Here is a 19,806-nt window from a genome sequence, read left to right as displayed (position 1 = left end):
TTTCAGTTTGATTTAAATAGTTAATTTTGAAAGTAATTTTTTGTTATGAAGATTGTTAAACTGTTTAATACTACAGAGTTATTGATTATAATGTCATCCCATACTAGTTTGGTTCTACAAGTTCTTTAAGTACTCTGGGAATATTGACTTAATTACTGAAGTGCATTTAGTTTGATGATAGAGCTGTTTGGAATTTTTGTTACCAACATTTTAAGGTAAGGAGATATCAGTTACCTAGTAAGGAGGTAATGACACAGTGAGAAGCCTTGCAAGTAAATAAAATTGATATTTCATATGAGAATTTGACAACATGAATCCCACTGAAATTTCTTCCTATTTCATTAATTCCTTTTTTTATGGTAAAAAGGGAATAGGATTTTTCTGACCATTTCTAGTAGTTAGAATAGAAAAAACACTGTAACATGACAGCAGAAGCCCACCTTTAGTTGGTGAATATATTTCACCTTTTCTTCATTCATGGGATAGTGCCTTTCCCTTTGGAAAGGGCATTTTGTGGAGATGTGGTACCAAGTGGCCTTCATGCTAGCACAACTGTGCTTTTGTATCCAGGTGGTGAAGAGTCTTTGAGCCTTGCTGTGGGAGCTCTGTATGGTCCTGTGTATGTGCTGTCCCAGATGGTGGTTGGTACCAGCTGTGCACCAAATGCATTTTCTGCATCTGTGTGAGCCTTACACCAAGGCAGTCACTGAAGAGTCAGGGTTTCAACTGGAGAAACAAGTGCCTGCTAGATAAAGTGCCAAGGGTCTTCTAGATTACCCCAAGATACAAAGTAGAGGCAGTTGATCCACGTGCATTTTGCAGCACGTTTTCCTCATTGAAAGGCAGAGATGATGTCTTGTACACATCTGTCATGGCACTGCCAGTCAAATCCCATCACTGTTAATTGCTTATTAATACCAGCCAGGTGTAGAGGTGTGATGCTGATTTTGTATTCTGGTGTATCTTCTCTATTCTGGTAAAGAAAAGAAGCTCTGAAATAAATGATAATAAGTAATTCCTAACTAGCTGTGACACTTAAAGACTTTAAGTTACTTTATCAATAAGGCATTGGCTACTGCTGGATACCTTTTCCTTTCCACAAAAATGCAAATGGAGGAAATCATAACAGCTGAAACAGATGCTGAGTATTCAAAAGATAACCTGAGAAGCAAAGCAGAGCCTGCACCTCTAACTTCCTTCTGAACTGTTCAGTGCAAAGACTCTGCCCTAAAAAGACAGACATACTCTAAGTATATCTTATTGTATGTGGAGGTCTTCCTTCACGGGTTTGTTCTTTAAGCTGCGGCTGTCAGTAAGCAAGGATAGTTTAAGGGAGCAGAGCTAAAATGGGTCTCAATCTTATTTACATCAAGCAGCTGCTGAATCCTTAGTGTCCACTGTCCTGTGTCTTTAAATATTATTTTTTTTCCTTACTGGTAGCAGGGGAGACAAAGCTTTGTTCAGGTAGGGAACAAAACTGCTAGGTAAGTGCTGCAATAGTTACAAAAAGATTCTGGCTTAAAAGGAGAGACTTTCAGTGTTTTAAAAGCAGTCTAACAAATGTTCACAGCCTCTCCTGTGATACAAACCAGCTGTAACCATGCATCACTGTGTGTAAACAGTGTTCTCTTGCTGTAAGTGTTTCCAACAACAAAGCAGGACATACAAGCTTTACTGTTCTCTTCTCAACTTGTGTTAATTCCTACTACTGATAATCACCCTATTTTAAAAAATCCTGTCCTGTTCTTGAAGCCAGCAAGAGCAGGGGCCAGCACTGGATTGCATGCCAGCTGGGATTGCATGCCCAGTGAAAGCTGGCCTAAGAGACTGGGGTCTTGGTGCAGCTTTTAGTGTCTTTGGGAAAAGTCTCATTGCAAAATCTTTGAACTCATGGAAACAATGTACTTTTAATGCATTAGTTCATCAGGATAACCACAACCCTACTTTTCAAGAAGGAATTAATCAAGCAAGCATAGACTCTTCTTTTTTTCCTTGTGTTTCATTAATTAACTCTAAAAATTCCTTACTGGAGGTGGTTGTCTTTAATGGTAGTTACCTTCTTCTCTGAGAGAACTCTAGAGGAGCCTCAAGGGTTCATAGATCAGAGTTAGTGATACTTCAGAACTGGTGGGTGTCATAAGTAATGTAATATAACAGGTCAAGTAGATATCCACTTTCCCTTTTCTGATACTGCAGCTAGCAGGGTTACTTGTTTTTTTTCTTCTCCTACATCTGTTTCTTACAAGAAATGAACCCTCTACTTTTCCCCTGCATTTTGCACCAATGCCTTGGCATTTTTGGCATCTGTCTGACACGAAGAGGTTGATTCTAAAGGGTTTGTGCCCTTTACTATTCAAATGTCTCCTCTGAGATACACGATGCCAACAGAACTCTAGTTTATAAGTGTGTTCGAGCTGAAGTAAAATTCATTTCCCAAATTATTTCCAAGCACCAAGTCCAGATGCCTATTGTTAAGGTTTGGATTTTTCTCTTACAGCAGCTGCAGAGTGGATTTTTTCTTTTTTTTTTTTTTGAACAGTTGTATTGCGTTTCATAGCAGGGAAAACTGTTTCATTGCCAAATGGTTGTTACCATGATTTCTACTGAAAGAAGGATTTTGGAGGGGAGAGCGATTCCAAATGTGTTGTTTATTTCAGAGTTGTGTGGTGTCTTTTAATGCACAATGTTTTTAGTAGTCTGGGTAAATGCTGCTGCTTTAGCTAACAGGAAAAACCAACATAAACCAAGATGTATTCTGAGCTGGGGCTTTGTAACTGTTAGAAACAACAGCCAGACATCATGGAATAGCTTTCTGTTGTAAGCCCTGCTGAACTGACAAGCATAAATTAACAGGAGATCATCTCCTAGCTTGCATGCAAGTAACAGGTTGTGTGAAGTGTGATGTAGGCATTATACCCTCCAAATTCTGCCTTCCCTAACCCACAATGGCTGCTTGCTTGTAGTGCTGCATACCTGCTCTTAACATTCTTAATCCACAGGCACCAATTCTACCTAAGGATCTTCTAAAACAGTATGCACATCCTTTCGAAGCCTTTTCCCAAAGTTTACTGGAACTTGTTAGCTGGTGGAGCAAGGATTTCCTTTGGGTTTGGGCTCATGTTGCCTTTAGGAATTGTTGACATAATTCATGTTGCTAATGTTCTGTAGCTTTAATTAGGACATTTTTTTTTTCTTAAGGCTGCATGTTCGACTGGCACAGTGTGCTTCAGATCCACACAGAGCACTTGGAGGGCCCTGGCGGAGTGAGAGCTCATAGTATTGAACTGCAGCTGATTTGTGGCTTAGAAAGAAGGTATTGCTCCAGTGAACTAATAAGGATGGCACCATGTTTTTGAAGGCAGCAGTAGCCATGTCTTTGCTGTCTTCAAATGATGGTAGGTCTTATTGAAGAACAGCATGAGCAGTTCCATGAACTTCTGGACTTGTTTCATGCTATCCCTGAAATGCATTCTTGTAGCAAGAACCCGAGGTTGCTACAAACCATGCTTTTGGTTCATCTGGAGTGAATACTGTTAAACCCTCCTACTTTTAGAAGTCACAGAAGTGGTGGAGTTTACCAGGTATTAGATACAGTATGTAGTTAATTAATTGGAGGTGAGATAAAATGCTCTATGCAATGGAAGCATTTATTTGGATTAGATTACTTTAGTATTGTTCATGAACACTAAATCAGTCTTCTGTTCCAAATTATGCTTAAGTATAGTTTTGCTCTCTTCCTGTTGGACTAATAAGTCTTTTTATGAATAAGCACCTTAGGTCGTATTGTTTTAGGACACCTTTGTAAGTTTCTGTCAATTTAACTTCTTTATATATTGAGGTAAAAGTAATCTTAATCTGATTACCCTAGGTGTCCATACTTGTTATTTCTGTGAGAGACAATCTTACTGAGATACCTGTTCTTCTAAATACTTACCCAGAGTGTTTTTTGTTGCAATCATTTGCTTATTTGTCTTGGTTCCTTTTATTTTTTTCCATTCATGTAAATGCCTCCTCCTATCTTAACTATGCATTTAATTCATGGCTTGCTGTGGATAAGTTAACACATCCTGAAGCTATTACAGTTTCTGTGGCAGATTTTACTTCAAGTTCTATTCTACTCTCTTTGAAGGTAATTCATATAAATTCTTGTGGTATGTTCTGTGTAGTTTCACTTCTAGATTCACAATTGCCTTTCACTGTCTTCAGTGCTATTCTGCTTGTAAACTGCAGTAAATCTGTTAAATGTGTTTCAGGTGGTTTTTTTTGTGAAGCTGAGTGTATTTACTGTGTTACTGCTATACTTTCTCTGCTTTACATACTATTCTTTTTCCTTTTCAAATTTCTTTCTTCCAAATTTCAAATCTTTCACTAGTTTCTTGATCAGTATTAAAGGTAAATAAATTGCCACACCCTAGAAATTTCCTCTTTTTCTGAAGAAAAATGTCCCCAGCACAGTCCACAGGCTGGTGTATGTTGTGTCCTGCTGTTTTGCTGCCATTATAGGTGGGTGTCTAGGGAGCTAATGCCCTTTAATTTCAGCAAGATCCTGCCGTGTGCCCACTTCTATCAGTCAGATTGACATACCACACAGGTATTTCCCATCTCAGGGATGAATAAATAAGATTGTATTTGACATTTGTGGAGAAATATTTGGCCTCCACTCTTCCCTGAAACTTGCAGGTGTCATAATTTAGGAGAACTCTTGGTTACTGGCTGTGAAAGGCTGGACAGAGCTCCTGCCAGAGCCATGAAAATCTTCTCTTTTGTCAGCCAGCAGACAGGCTGTTGAGCAATTTCAGACCCTCCCTTCCCACAGAGACTGAGTATTTTGTTACTGCAGTGCTTCCAGGCACTCCTGCATGGAGGAGAGAAAGCCGTCGGAAATGTTTGGTCCCTTACATGATGGTATAGGAGGAACTGCAGAATTTGGCTGGCAAGGCAGACTTTGATAAGCACTGAGTCTCTCTACAAAACAGATTGTTTGTTAGCCAGTTGATTACTTCTGTGGAGTCTGTCTGCTCAGTAATTATCAGGGCTGAGGAGCAGGACCAAAAGTTATAGTTTGCAGGTTAAATAATCCTGTCTTAAAGGATACGCAGCTTTTGAAATATTCAAAATAATCTAGGCTGTCAAAGGGAAACAGCAAAGGTATCAGCGACTTACTTTTTTGGCTAAATTTCCTTCTTCTGTTGAGCAATAAGGTCTGTAGACAAAAAAAAAAAATAAATTCTGAGAGCCCCACAAGAGAGTGGCTGCCAAATACAACAAAAGTTTCCTGTGCAATTCTAGAGAGCCAGGCTTCAGTCAGCCTTATGGCAATTGCTGGAATTTGCTTACTCTGCATTTTGTTTGACTGGGTGTCCTTCAGGCCCACAGGAGTAACCAGTTTTAACTTTGTGAATTATGAATTTTCAATTTAGGTGGAAAAAAATGTGAATAGTGTGAGAGAAAACCATATTAAATGGTTTCAGCAAAATGTTGTGCGGTTTACTTTTACTTGTGTGCTGCCATTTATTACTAAGAGCCCACAAGCACAAGAACTCTCATACTGTTATATTTATAAACTATTTCCATGGGCAGTGCTGCAGGTTCTTCCTGTTTTGTGTTACTTGAAGCCAGCTGAATGCAAGGTGATTTCTGGGTATCACTATTTTATGATGTTGTAACAAGAAATGTTCTGTTCCCCACTAGCAGACCTTCCTAGCTGGCTCTGCTGGGTGGGTTTCTGGCAGCAGCTGCTTTGTTGTGTCATCTTCCTTGTTGTTCTCTTCCTTGGGTACATGTGCTGATGTCGTAAGAAAGATTTCTCACCTGCTTATCCCCTGTGTGGTGGGTGTAAGTCTCCTATGGGTTTGTGCAGGAGTTGTGGTTGAGATAGAGGTGTGTGGAAGAAACTGACGTGTAAGACAGAATGTCACAGAACTTCCATATTTATTCCAAACTCTTCTGTTTGATATGGACTTGCCAACAAAAATATTTTTCTCTGCAGCATACTGTCTGCACTTCAGTTGTAAGCTAGGCTATTTGCTGCCTGGGAAGTCCAAGGGAAATAAATGCTTTATGCTTACTTTGTCACACTTTAGATTAAACAGCCTTTCAGTGTAGACCCTCCTTTGACCCAGGATGCCCTGATGTCAAAAACACAGTCACATGAAACTAAATTGGAATAATCTTGAAACAAAATCACTGAAGCTTTAATTTCCTTTTTTATTTGTGGATGCATATGGAATAATAATTTTGCTTCATAATTTCAAGCTGAAGGATAGCTTTTCACATCTATCAAGATTTTCCTTCAAATGCATTTAATCTTTTATGCTTGATTCCTAGGAGGCACATTAATTTTAGGAACCAGGGAATGAAAAAGGACCTCTTCAAGGACAGAGGAAAATTTTTTAAAATGGATTAGTTTTTGTCTTTGTGTGACTTTGAAAGCTAGAGGACAGCTGAGTTTTCCAGCAGCAAAAGAAGGAGGCATGTACAAAAAATACAGGAGGCAGTACAGGACAGTCATGACAAAGAAGTAAGGTAGTGTGAAAATAGAAATATCGAGTTTTCTTTTAAAAATGTTGAAAAGGCAGTAAGTGAACAGAGCATGTATTAAGTGAGGGAACAAATCTCAGTGTGATATTACAGCTTTTTGACTTGTTAAGCACACCAGGAATTTGTAGAAAAGAAGGAAAGACAATGTTCAAAGCTGAATGTTGTGAACTATAATTAGTTTGAAAAGACAAGTCCCCACATTGAAACTTTCAGAATTAACAGCGACGAGTGTCTTTCCCTTTATGCCCCATATGAAAGGATCTGAGAAGACTTAGATCAAGAGACAGAAGAGATATTTATGGAACGTCAACAGCACACCAAGAAGCAGTTTGTACTTGTGCTTGTGGTAGAGGACCAGCAGAAGTAAAAAGGACTTAGAAGGGCATGAAACTAAATTATTTTCATTTGACCTTTTTTTGTAGATGGTCACTTGCCCAGAGTTTTGGAAATGTGAGGAGCCAGCTGAAGAGATGCTGTACTGCTGACTGTGTGTGCTGTGTGGGTGAAATCAGAGATCCTGGTTTTCACCACCCTCTCCCATTTCATTAGCCATAAAATTACATATAGTCTCAAAGAAGAGAACTTTTAAAGAGGGAAAGCTGCCAGCCTGATCTTTCACAAAATAACAAAATGAACTCATTGTGGCAGCAAAAAGAGAGGCCTTTTTTATCCGGGGCTTTGTATCCCTCCCAAAGGTTTTTCATTAGCAGTCTTAGTACAGCACCAAGTATGAACATCTACCTTTTCAGTTTGCCCAGAATAATCACAGAATTGCACACAATCACACTACAATTCCATCAAAATGGACAAATTGCTTCAGTACTTAAGCTCTGTTTATCTTGAACAGGAGAACAGAAGGCCGTTTATAGACGTTTATTTCTATATTCCTTGTGGAAGATGGAACATACATAGAGTGAACTTACCTGAGGGGAGCTCAGTGATAATCTTTTTTTAGGACTTGGAACATCATGCAGTCTGGAGGAAACCAGCTCTTTTGGTTGAAGGATAATTTGAAAAGCATCTGTTTTCAGATGCTTTCATTAAGTCATTCCAATAGAAATGGAAATGCTGGAAATATATTTGATGGGAATTATGCAGTGGAAAAAGAATGCAGTTGAATTTTATCTCTAAAATGGCTTTGTATTTCAAAGAAATTTACAAAAATAAAGTGGGCTTCTGAGCATGTCAAGCAAGTTTGAAAGTGTGAAGATCAAACTGTAAGTGGACTTGGAAACTGCATCTTCACTGCTGATGTAAAAGTGTCATTTTGATGAACACTTTTGTTACTCAGTTTAAATTTTCATATGGAACTCATTCTTGTATTAAATTAGAATTTTATCTGGAACTCATAAGACTTGAGACTATATATTTGCTTGAGACTAATGTTACTTGTGCAATGAGATGGTACCTTGAAATATGTTTTTAAAGTGATTTTAATTGTGATATTGAGGCCATTCTGTTCTTTGAGAGCAATTTTCATAGCTGGAGCCTTCTATGCTGACTTGTTAAATGTGAGTGTACCTCTGTACCCCCAGAGCTGAGGAAGTCCTGGTGCCAGTGTCAGAACTGGAGCATCCTCTTGCAGCAGACCTGCAAAGAGGAGACAGAGACAGGTCATTAAACACCACCTGCAGTGGGTATTGCCAGACAGCTGAGACCAGCTGATTAATGAGGAAAAGGACAGATTTTACACAGAGAAGGTATTCTGGATCTCTGCATCAAAGGGTCATGTCAAATAATGCCTTTCTCTGTCATGTAGATAGAGACATCTGTCATTGGTACAGCACATGAGAACAGGCTGGGGCAAATGGTGATTGTCTGTGGGAGCTGGAAGTGATGGATTATCAGGTGCCTGTGTTGGAGAGAGCTGACTGGTGCTTGGATGTGTCTGGGGAGGATGTGGTGACAATACCTGTGTTTTCTGAAGTACCTTTTCCCCCTCAAGTTACTCATTTAAATGCATGCCTTCAATTTAAAATGCATTAGAGAAACTAAAACTAAGAGCAGGTATGGTGTTGGTAAGTCTTATTTTCTTAGGTAACTAAGTAAATATTTACAGGGAAGACCTGTTTCCCAAAACCTTGACAGCAGTGTTTTCAGTTTGCTTTCAAAGGTAAAAGGAAAAAAAGAAAAAGCCAAAGAAAAATCAAATTACAAAATTTGTGTGGTCTAAATTTTTAAAATGCTAAATGAAGGAGATAAGAGGAGAGAAGGAAGGTGCAGGACACTCTTTGGCTAGAAGGGCTAGTATGAAATGAAATTTGAAAACAAATGAAGACAAGAGGTGGACCAATAACTTCTGTGCAGCTGTTGGGTGGTTCTGTAAGTTGTTTTGGGGTTTTTTGCTGAGGGTTGAGGTTTGTTTTGGTTTTTGTCTTGACTGGCTTTAGAACTCTTGATTTCTGTTCAAACAGTTAAAGGTATGGAGTGCTAAAGCAGGGAATCCAAGTGAGTTGGATGCCGGTTTGATTGCTCTGCAATGAACGAGAGTGTGCGACCCCTTGGCAGCTGCCCTGCCCTCTGGCAGCAGGCTGAGGGACAAGCAGGCAGAGCAACAATCTGATCAGTTTTTCCACTGAGCGAACTCCCGAGCGCTCCTAACGTTACACACTGGTGTTTAATAAATCAGCTCTCAGAACATGAGGGGAGAAATTACAATTTCTGTACAGCAATAGGCTATATGCTTAAATGTTCACTGTGTAGATACTGATAGCTGCTCCATAGTCACCATGGCAGGTGCTAAAGGACATCCCCGTGTCTGAGCTTTGGGGAGAGTACATCTGTAATATACATTAGGGAGTCTGTACCAGATCAAACCGTTCCATGGTGTTTATTAGTTCACCTTTGTCTACTTACACTTTCAAAATCCCTTTCTCTGCTTTCTTTGTGCCAGCTCCTGCTTTTGGGTTCAGGGGTCAGCCCTGATTGAATGAATTTACATGATGTCAGCTCCTAAGTCATCCTCCCCACACTCTGAGAGGTGCTTTGGCATAGAAAAGAGGAGTGGCTGGAACCTAATGAGTCATACCCAGCTATTAAGTAAGATTTATGTTGATCATGATTAAAAGTTAATTGAAAACAAAATAGTGACATTTTTGTTTTGAATGCACTGCACAGTCAAGCGTCCTTCAACTATATTCTAGCCATGTGTTTTAGTCCCAGGAGACCTTACCATAAGTAAAGAGAAGGTTGGAAAGAACTTGCCCTTTCCTTAAAGGCTTAACCTTGCTTTTAAGTCTGTTCCCTGTCAAACAGAGGATCTGCTTTCCAGAATGTGACTCATAAGTTTTAAAGAAAATAAAATATTAATTACTAGCTGGCAATGCTAATTGCTAAGATATTTGGGGCAGTCTTCTATAAAATTTAAGCAAATTCCTTTCAGTTCTCTATACACTAAGAGAAGCCTGAATCCTGTGTTTCTAATTGGCCTTTGGGAGTACAGCTGAGACTTCAAAAGATAAATTTTAAGAAAGAATGTTTTGTCTTGGAGAAGTAATCACTTGTTCTGAACTGAGACCAGAGTGGCAAAATGTCTATGGTGCATAGTCAGGAAAAGGGCAAAGCCTGTATGTCACCCTAAATAAACCTGCTCCTCCTAAAAGATTAACTTGTTCTAGGGTGAAAGGTTAAAAGGAAAGCCATTCAGTAGTTGGGAGTTCTCTAGCAGTGAAATTGTTGTGATCCTTTTGTTAGTTTGTGAATGATGATGAGCTACTTGTGGATTGAAAAGAAGCACCATTCTGCTACATTTACCTTGCAGGCAGAATTTTGACATGAACAGAGTCTAGAGCTACACTAGTTAATGTGTATAGTTATCAACATGTATTCATTCTGGCAGGGGGTTTCTTATCTACATCTGTCAGTGCATATCCCACATTCTCCTTGTAGTGAAACATCTCATTTACCAGTATTCTACCCATAAATTACTTGAGCTTATAAACTGTTCTTTAATATTTTCAGTTTAGTTATTTTTGAGCATCAAAACAGACAGATTTTCTTTCCAGTGTTTACTTAGAACTGACCCTCCCAGAGAGTAAAAGAAGTATCCAGTCCATGTTATTTTTAAGGTGTTGCCTAAACCCCTTCCAAAGCCAGTTCTTCAGAGGAAAGCAGAGACATAATTCATTTGCTGAAAAGGAATAACTTTTTTTTTTTCAAGTTATGGCGGAAAAATCCTTCTCTCATTTTGTTAGACAGCCAAGCAAATCCCTGACAAGTAATTAATCAAAATGATATATCAACTTTTAGTAAGAAAAAGAGAAGACTTGTATTCCTACTCAAGGAGGTGTGACTGTAGAAGTAGGGAGAGAATTTGATTGTTGTATGTTTATTTCTGTGGGCCTATTGGAAAATCAGGGTGAAATCTTTCCTTTGGAATAATTCAGACACCTACAGAATGCCTTCCTAAACTGAATATGTCACAGCATCTTCCAAGGACTTAACATAATGTCATATCAAGTGATACTTGTCTTCCTAATTCTGGGACTCTTTTTAGCCACCCATCTTCCTGGGTTACATGATCCACTTATTCTGAGAACCAGGTTTTAAAACTTAGGATTGCAAATAGAGAAATATATATATATATTTGTTCACTTTTGGCTTTTTTATGTTCACCTTTCTTGTAGGAGTTTGTTACTTATAAGTACTGTGGGTTCCCCCACGTAGCTCTTTTGAATTCATTGCACTGTGCAGCAGTTAACAACATAAATTGTGATCCAGGCTGGACTTGCTACCAGAGATGATGCCACAAAAGGTGGGGATGGGAGAAACTGCAATGCTCTACACTGGAATTTTCCTTTCAGGATGACAACAGTAGTGCTATAGTAAGTGGATATAGTCAGGAGGTACACTGAAACAAAAGTCATTTGTAGGTTGTAAACTTCAGACTAGTTCAATTCTAAAGGCAGTTTTATGGGCTGTGCTTGCAGGTACACACCCAGAAGAGAAACTCGAGTAGAAGCAGCACAGGGTCCTCATGGTGTTGCTTTACTTCATGTTCCACTGCCCTCTTCACAAACCATTGGCATTTTGCAGACTCTGTATGAGCACCAAACCTTTTACTTTTTGTAGAGAGGTTTGTGATTTTCCAGCAAAATGCTATTAACAAAAATATTTTTCATTCTTGCTTCCACCTTGCTTTGGTCAGTAGTGGGATACTTTTATCTTAACCCCCTACACTGTTTCATGAAAATGTGGCATTTTAAAAGGGGCATGTAAGTACTAGATACCTGAATGAACAGCTTTGGTTTGTATTCCTGAGATATGAACTAAAAAGAAATAAAAACAGATGTGTCTTATTTTGCGTTTAAGAATGACTTTTTAAAGCTAATAATTAAATCTTTGTTCAGGGCTCTCAAGATAAAATACAGAATACAAAATATGGTTGTGCATGTAACTGTTTTCTGTCATATTTGCATAAGGTTGGGTGATTGAAAGTCCTCTACAGATACCAGTTCTAGTGGGAAAATACCAGTACATGTTTGACCTGTATATGTGATTGTCTCCTAGCACCCGCTGTTGGCCGAGGTTGGTGCACTGCCAAGCAGGTACAGCTGAAGAAGTATGATACCAGTCCCTCTGTCCCCAAGGACAGGTACAGCCAGAGGTAGGAAATCAGCTGTTCTTGCTGGTTTGGGTATCTTCTGACTATTCTGCTGCTCTCACAGGCATCATTAAAGTAGTTTAAAGGAAATTGCTTCTGTGTGTGGCTGTAGTGAAACAAAAATTTTCACTAGTGTCTTGACTATTATTTTTCCATGATGTGTTTGAGATGAATGGGAAGAAAAGTATGTGGCAAGCTTCTACTGTAAGATAATTAGGTTAGTATGTTTCAAAACACTTGAGAAAACTTTTGTTAGGAAGTTGACTTACAGATAGGTTGATTTGTTTATACAATGCACTTCAGCCATAAATATTTTGTGTTTTTGTTACCAAAACCAAAGATGAGTTGATAGATTTTTCCCCCAAGATCTCTGTTTCTTTTGATTGTTCATTAGAATGCCTTGTTCAATGCACATAACAGTCTGCCTTGAAGTTGTGTCAGTGACTTTGACCTGTTAGCTGGCCATGTCAGGGTGACTGCTGCATTTTTCTTTAACCTGTCGCTTACTTTCGCTTGACCTGGTGTACTGTACATTTTGAGAAAAAAGAGATAAATAACCCTGCTGATTTTCTGCTATTTACAACTATGTTGTTTAGCTACCATCACCTGAGTTCAAAGCACAGTTGTGCAGGCTTCTGTATATTTGAGCAAGATGTTGACAGAAATAGCCTTAATGAATTTTTTTTTTTCTAGAATTCTTCTAGCAACTGCTTTTGATGACAGTTTTAGTACCATGTATATAATCTCCTTTTTTGGAAATTCTACTGACCTTATGATTTGTAAATCCAAAGTAAAGCTCTTCTGTGTTTATCTGTTCTCTGGCCTTGCTGTGACAAAATGTAAACCCTCATGACTATGGCATGTTTTTTTAAGTTAAGGGGGAAGAAAGCATATTCATTAAGCATTTGCCAAAGCATGCCTTTGAATAATTTCTGTTCATCTCTTCTCAATTATGTATGTGCTGTGAGATGTGTATTTTGTGCATGAAAACGGATTATTTGCAACATGTCTTCTGATCAGTATTGTCAAGGAGAAACATTTAAAGCTTTCTTCCCTATGGTGCAGCATTCTGCAAGAGATTCCATTTTGAAGGAACACTGAATTTTCGCCTGTATTTTAGTCCCAACTTGTCTTAATTAAGCTTTTTTTTTTTTCCCCCAAGAAATGGTCTTCTCACTTTTTAATCTAATGTTACAGTGAATTCAAACTGAGCAGACATTTTCCTCATGCAATTCTATTTTTTTTTTCCTGGATTTTAAATGCTCCTAAAATGTGCATGCTTTGGAATCTACAGCATTTCTCAGTAAAACAGATGCCATACATCAAAATCCATTTATAAGGTGGTGTAGCTTGCCTCTGCAATCACAAATTTCTGGTTTGGGTAACAGCTCAAGTTCTAGGTGTGTATGTTTTTTATTTTTAATGGGTCTGCTGGAGTGGCAGCCATGACATCAGTCCAAAACAGAATTACACAGTCACTGGAAAATGCACACTTTCATTAGCCAGCAGTGAAAGAAAGAGTGTGTTAGACTGTCAGAGTTTATGCTGTGGAACAGATAAAAGGCCAAGTATAGCAACTGCCAGTTAAATAATTTCTAAAATAAGCCAGTGGACTTTTTTTCAATTGAGAGATCAGTTTTTCCATAACTCCTCTAATCTTCTAGTTACAGTTCCTGCTTTAGAAACACTACTGCAAAGCAGAGGCAGCAATACATAACCCAAGTTTTTTCTTGGGTAGTAGTTTTTATTTACATATGAATACAAATTATATGTATATAATTTATTTTTAAAAATCACTCTCATTGCAGCATAAGGCATTATTTATTGTCAGTCTGCCTTGTCTTTGAAATAAGCCCTGGTGAATTTATTTGTTAAGCCTCTTTAAAGAGCTTTGGGAAATCTGTGGCATCTCAGATGATGCAATCAGGTAAGGAAAATGAGAGTGAGGGTTGTAGAGCTGGAAATAACTTCCAAGTATTGAAGACTTGGCTTCATGCATATCTGGAAGTACTCATGTAGGACAACTGGCAACCTCTCCCCCTCTTTCTCAGTCTGGAGCTATCTGAACTCTTTTTCAGGAATTTTGGAATATTTTTTCTTCAGTTCTAAAATTTAAATTATTTTGCAGGATAATTATCAAACGGTGTCTTAGTTCTGTATGTGATCTGTCCTACTGTGATCTGTTGTTGTTGCTTTAGCTTCAGAATTAAGACTGAAAGTGACCAAGGAATTCAAAAAAACTCCTTTGCATTTGAGTTTGGAGTTGAAATTTACGTATATCTGAACAAGCTGTGACTTGCTCACATTTTTGTCTGTGCTTACAAAGCTTAGTCCAAACAGGATAAAAAACCAAAAACCAACATTTTTCATCTCACCAGCCTTTGGAACATTCTGTGCTATTTATTACAGCTCTTTCCATCCACAGTGTATTCAGTGGCAAAAGACACATTACAGCTAAAACCCTACTTCTGGCTTTGTAATCCCACTTCTGGTTCCAACAAAACTCTGAATACAAATGTGAATCTGAGCTTTGTCACAGGTTTGTAAGGGATCACGTATGCGAAAATTAGATAATTTAGTAATTGAGCTATTTGTTCATTTAGAACCAGCATTCAGAGGTCTCTTTCAATTCAGGCTTGGGAGCTATATGTTTTAAGTCGTAGCCTGCTTTCTTGGGAAGTGCAGGATTCTAGGATACATTTTGTTTTTTGTCTTCCTTAGTGTGTTTTTGCTAGTTAAAGAACAAGGCTATGTATGATTGTCTCTGGCTTTCGTCCTTTTTTTATTACTTTTTTTTTCCCCTTCCCAAAATAAGACTAATTGTGCACATGTAAAAAATATGTTTGGAGCCTAATGGACCCTGGAGTTTCCAATCTTTCAACAGTTGAAGTATTCATACACTGTAGATTTAACTTTATCAGCTTTGCATACATACAAGAAAAACTTGGTTGGATATGTACCAGCAACTTTCCAAGACAGTAAAATGAAACAAACTTTTGAACCTCTTTAAGGGGCTGTTACAGAGTAATTTTTCTTTCTATTCTATTATCCAGTTTCTGGCTCTGTGGAGGATTCATTTTCAAACGAGAGTTGCTTTACCTTACTACTAAGGCAGTTTCTCTCTGTTTCAGGATTGCTTCACAAATCATTTAGGTAGGTTTAAAGTACAGCAAGAAAAAATTTGGAAAAGCTTTGTTGCAAGGGAATGAAAAATTGAGGGTTTTTTTGCACTTAATAGGAGATCTAAAACTGTAAAGGAGAATAAACCTGGGCAAAGTGTAGTAAATATTCCAGAGATTATGTCCAACTGGTTTTGATGCCACAAATAGCGATCCAGGAAACATTTCAAACTCTTGCCAGTCAAAAATACTCTGAAACTAACCTTTGAGCTTCATTGATATTCCTTGGAACTGCATTGACCAAGTACATGGCATAGCAGCTGCCCCTGCTTTGTAAATCAGTAAGAACTTTATTTACCCATTGGTTTTAAGCATATAAGAAATTTCCTTTCTGGATCAGTGGAAAGCATGTTCATGGGCTTATGTCTGTCCTCCTATAAATCTATCTTTAATGTGCCAGCACTAGCCTGTGCTTTGCAGACATGCTTATTTTTCTTCATCTATCACCTTCTCTCCTGTCTCCCTTAGCTGTGTTATGACTTTAATTCCAAGTCTGAGGATTTACTAAGCAGTTTTCTTGTATGCATGGTGTTAGCACAACTATTCTACCCCTGCTTATGATGAATCTGTAACTGAGCTCAGAATTGCTGGCACTTTACACAAGCGTATCAAAGGACCGTTTCCTCACAAAAATAGATTTACCACCAGAATTGCTGGGGAACTGAATGCTGAACTGCCACCACAGTAAATTCTTTAAGAGAAAGGAAAATAATAGGAGACTTTTAGTACATCTTTCCATCTGGTTGTGCTTATGGCCCTTTCTGAGTATGAAATAACATGTAGTGCTGTCACGATAGAATTTTCCATGACAAAACCTACTGGCAAAGCTTTGGTTTCTGCTTTTGGAAATTATTACCTATTTCTATTAAGTAAGCCATTTCAGATGAATTATTCACATTATTGAAACATTAATTGCACTAAGAAATTGTCTCTGGAAATGAAATGTAGTAGGAGTTCAGTTTTGACAAGTCTAGTCCAAGGAGATCAGGACTTAAGTCTGTGGCAGGGCCAAATAGAAAAAATGAAGACATATGAATCATATCAACAATTTTCTCAACAATGACTTTTCTCAAGTATTTTCTCAACAATGAATAATATTTTTTGAACTGATCTATGCATTGTTGTCCATCTAGCGAATTTCCTGAAAATTATGGAGAGAAGATGAAATTCTATTGTATGAAAAAGTAGAAATGCCGTAGCTATAGAAAGATATCAAAATGTGTATGTGCCTGTGTTGCACATTGGATTTGAGAGCCCTTACAGAAGACACAATTCCTTACAGATTCCCTCAAAACACATTTGTGTGGTAACTGCTATTGTAGTAGGCAGAGCTTTCTAATATCTGATGGCCACAGAAATGTAATCCAATTCTCAAAAGTCTTTCCTTTTATATTTGTAAATCAAACCCACTTTTAACAACAATAGCTTCCAAGGAGTACCTCTGAAATATCTCTCCACCCTTAACTCATTTATCCTACATCAGAGGAACCACATAGATCTCCTAATACCCAGCTGACCAATTTTTAGTTTGAAGTCTCTTTCAAACTCTTTACAGGATTTGAATAAAGGACCTCAAATATGTATCTAATAAAAAATTCTATCATGGCCAAAGGAAATATCTTTTATCTATGTTCAAATATTCTGTTCTGACCCACTTTCATAGGCATCCATTAATTGCAGTATTTTTACAGGTGTTAAAGGATATGACTTTATTTCAGTTTTTTGCAAGCTCTAAACTGAAAACAAAGAAGTAATCAACAGGCTGATAATTAATGTGGGGATAGAAATAGAACAGAACACTTAGGAATGTTTAATATGCTCAAAAATATTCAGGAGCTCAACTTGTCTGGCCTTCACTTGAAATAGTCAATTTTCTGTTGTCCTTTGTGGCCCTTTTGTGTGCACATCAATGCCAGGTAGCTTTGTGCTTCCCTATAATTTATAAACTACCCTTCAAGTTGCTTTTAAAAATGTTTGCTTGAATACAATGGTATTGTATTGTTCCCTCATAAATCATATAACTCCTTAACAGTAGAGGATACTACATCTATGTAACAAGAAAAATACCATCTGTGGTAGATCACAGAGTAGAACACACATGGTTCAAATAAGGAAAAAAATCCATTGTTTACTAGAATTTTATAATCTGCAACAAATACCACATGAAACTTGGGTATTTTTTTGGAGGCTGCTGTGTCAAATGTCTGGGAGAAAAGCAGGAAGAATGCATGAATTGTGGCAGAAAATCTGGTGTTACATGTCTTACTTCTTGAAATATGCCAGAAATGTGTTTGTTTTCAGAAAGGGCAGCTGTAAAGCGGGAAGGAAGGACAGAAATACTTTCTCTGACTGTCTAGGAAGGCAAGCTTAGGACAGCCCTAAGTATTCTGTGCATGTCACTATGTTCACATGGATGTAATAAAGCTTTCCAGGCATGGATACACTCCAGACCTTCATCCTGACCACGCAGTTTAAAACTCAGTGCACCTCCTGCACAGCAGATGAGTTTTCCATTGCTATCAGCAATGGCCACCATCACCCCACCTATTTCATGGAAAGTAACAAGAAAAGACTTCATGCTATCACATTTCCCAAACCACTTGAAGCACCTGTGAGGAATTATTTTTATTTGATTATAAGTAGGAAAACCCCTGTCTTATATTGTAAACATAAAGGTGCTATTAAAAAAAAAAAGATCTTTTACATTGTCAGGCATGCTGTGTATTTGACTTCAGGGTGAGAAGCTTGCAAGGGCAGCAGATTTGGTTTTGCCTGGTAATTCTCTAGATTTATATGCACTTGTAACAAACTACCCTTGAGCAGGTGTGCATTAGAGAATGCATGGTCTGTTGAGAGAAGGTATTATGTTTTGGAGGCACATATCTGCATTTTTAGGATCTGTTTTGGGTAAGTAGCCAAAATTTGTTGCCGTTGCATGGTGGCTAAGGAATCAGCAGACATCTAGGAAAAAATGTTGAGAATTGAACTTATAAGTAGTGCTGAGCAAGGTGGGTGATACAGGTAGGTAGTAGAACTGCAAGAACAATTTCTCTGCATACAGGCACCTTCTGAAGGTGGTGTGACTGGGTTGGAGTTTGGCTGTTCTTTATGATCCTCATGGTATCATAGGATGTTCCAGGCTTCCACACTTGGCTGAGGTTCCTGGGTGCCCAGAGCACAAACTCCAGGCAGAGTCATAACCCAGCTCTTGAGGCTTCTGTGAATGCATACAGGCTAGGTTTGAAAGCAGACTCTAGTGACTCTTTGGGGTCTGGGAGCTGCCTTTCTCTGTGTCCAGCTGCAGCTGTGTTGCTGTAAAACCCACCCAGAATGCTGAGAAATTAACGTGTGTGTGTTTTCACATGCATTAGTGTGTGGAACAGTCGATACCAAGTACTACATTCAGCACTGCATTAAAATCATATTCCAGTGAAAGCAATGGAAGACTAACAATTGCATTGTTTGTTTTGATACCAGGCTTAACTGAAATTGGTAAAACTGACTAAAAAATAAGCACAGTAGACTGAAGTTGGTCTCAGTAAGATAATTTCTTTTCCTAGAAACTTTTCTAGGTACTACCTATGTGTCTTGTTTAATAACCTCTTATTCAGAAGTCAGCTGTCCCACTGTAGAGACTGCAGAGGGAGCAGCAATCCCTGTCTTGCTTTCAGAGTGCCTGTGAAAGAGTTCTGGTTGACAGTAGTGGAAACTCAAACCTTTCCTTGGCCAGGCCTTCATGCCAGTGACTGCTGGGAAGGGCAAACTTTTCACTCTGGCATTGTGCCCTTGCCCTGGAACAAACCCATCCTGGTGCAGACTGCAGGTCCTGGGGCCATCCCATGGCTGTCACCTTTCCTGGGGCTGCTGGTGAGGTGCTTGCTGCACCCGGGAGAGGAGCCAATGCAGGGGGATCAGAGACTGCCAGCTTGGTGTTCCAAGCTATGCTGGATAGGAAAGGTCAAACAAAAGCAAACATTTTGTGTAAATTGCTGTTGGTAAAAGAACAGGCTCTTCTTTTGTAGCAGATTAAGGAGAAGATACAAGATGAATGAACAAATGTTTTTCTGGTGGTTGAATGTGTGTTACAGTTGCTGTGATGAGAAGGGCTGGGAGCAGAAATAAGCTTGGACAGCTTCTTTAATGGAAATTCTTCAAAGACAGACGCTGACGTTGTACACAGGAATCAATTTAGAATTCATTAAATTCTTAGCTCTTGTTGTAGAAAACATTTTTTTTTCTAGTTGGTTTATTTGAAATCTGAAAACCGTGTAGTATTAGGCTCTAACAGGCCCCAAAACTGAGGATGTTCTAGAAGTGCCTGTGGGACAATGCCCACCCCTCCCTAGTCCTTACAGTTGTTTTCCAGAGACCCAGGTTTATAAAAGCATACCAGGAAATCCCTTGTCCTAACTATGGAAAGGGTGGGAAAAGGAGAAAGAGAAGGAGCATGACTGAGAGCTTGAAGAAGTCAGAAGTAACTACATT

At 38.5% G+C, this 19,806-nt stretch overlaps 1 protein-coding gene across 9 annotated transcripts in view; it reads left to right on the top strand.

Moving 5' to 3' along the window:
• COL5A2 (collagen type V alpha 2 chain) overlaps positions 1 to 19,806 on the top strand; it is a 172,560-nt gene that overhangs the window by 3,534 nt on the left and 149,220 nt on the right. For 7 of the 9 annotated variants that reach the window (XM_064433803.1, XM_064433801.1, XM_064433802.1 and 4 more), the window contains exon 1: positions 12,057 to 12,145. The gene's annotated coding sequence lies outside the window, so the exon portion shown is untranslated. Of the gene's footprint in view, positions 1 to 12,048; positions 12,146 to 19,806 lie in introns of those variants that run through there. The other 2 variants (XM_064433797.1, XM_064433807.1) reach the window with 2 other exon arrangements.

This window comes from Passer domesticus, chromosome 10 (assembly GCF_036417665.1).
Source record: "Passer domesticus isolate bPasDom1 chromosome 10, bPasDom1.hap1, whole genome shotgun sequence".
NCBI lineage: Eukaryota > Metazoa > Chordata > Aves > Passeriformes > Passeridae > Passer > Passer domesticus.
The sequence above is the reverse complement of the archived record's forward strand: the minus strand, read 5'-3'. Positions and strand labels throughout refer to the sequence as shown.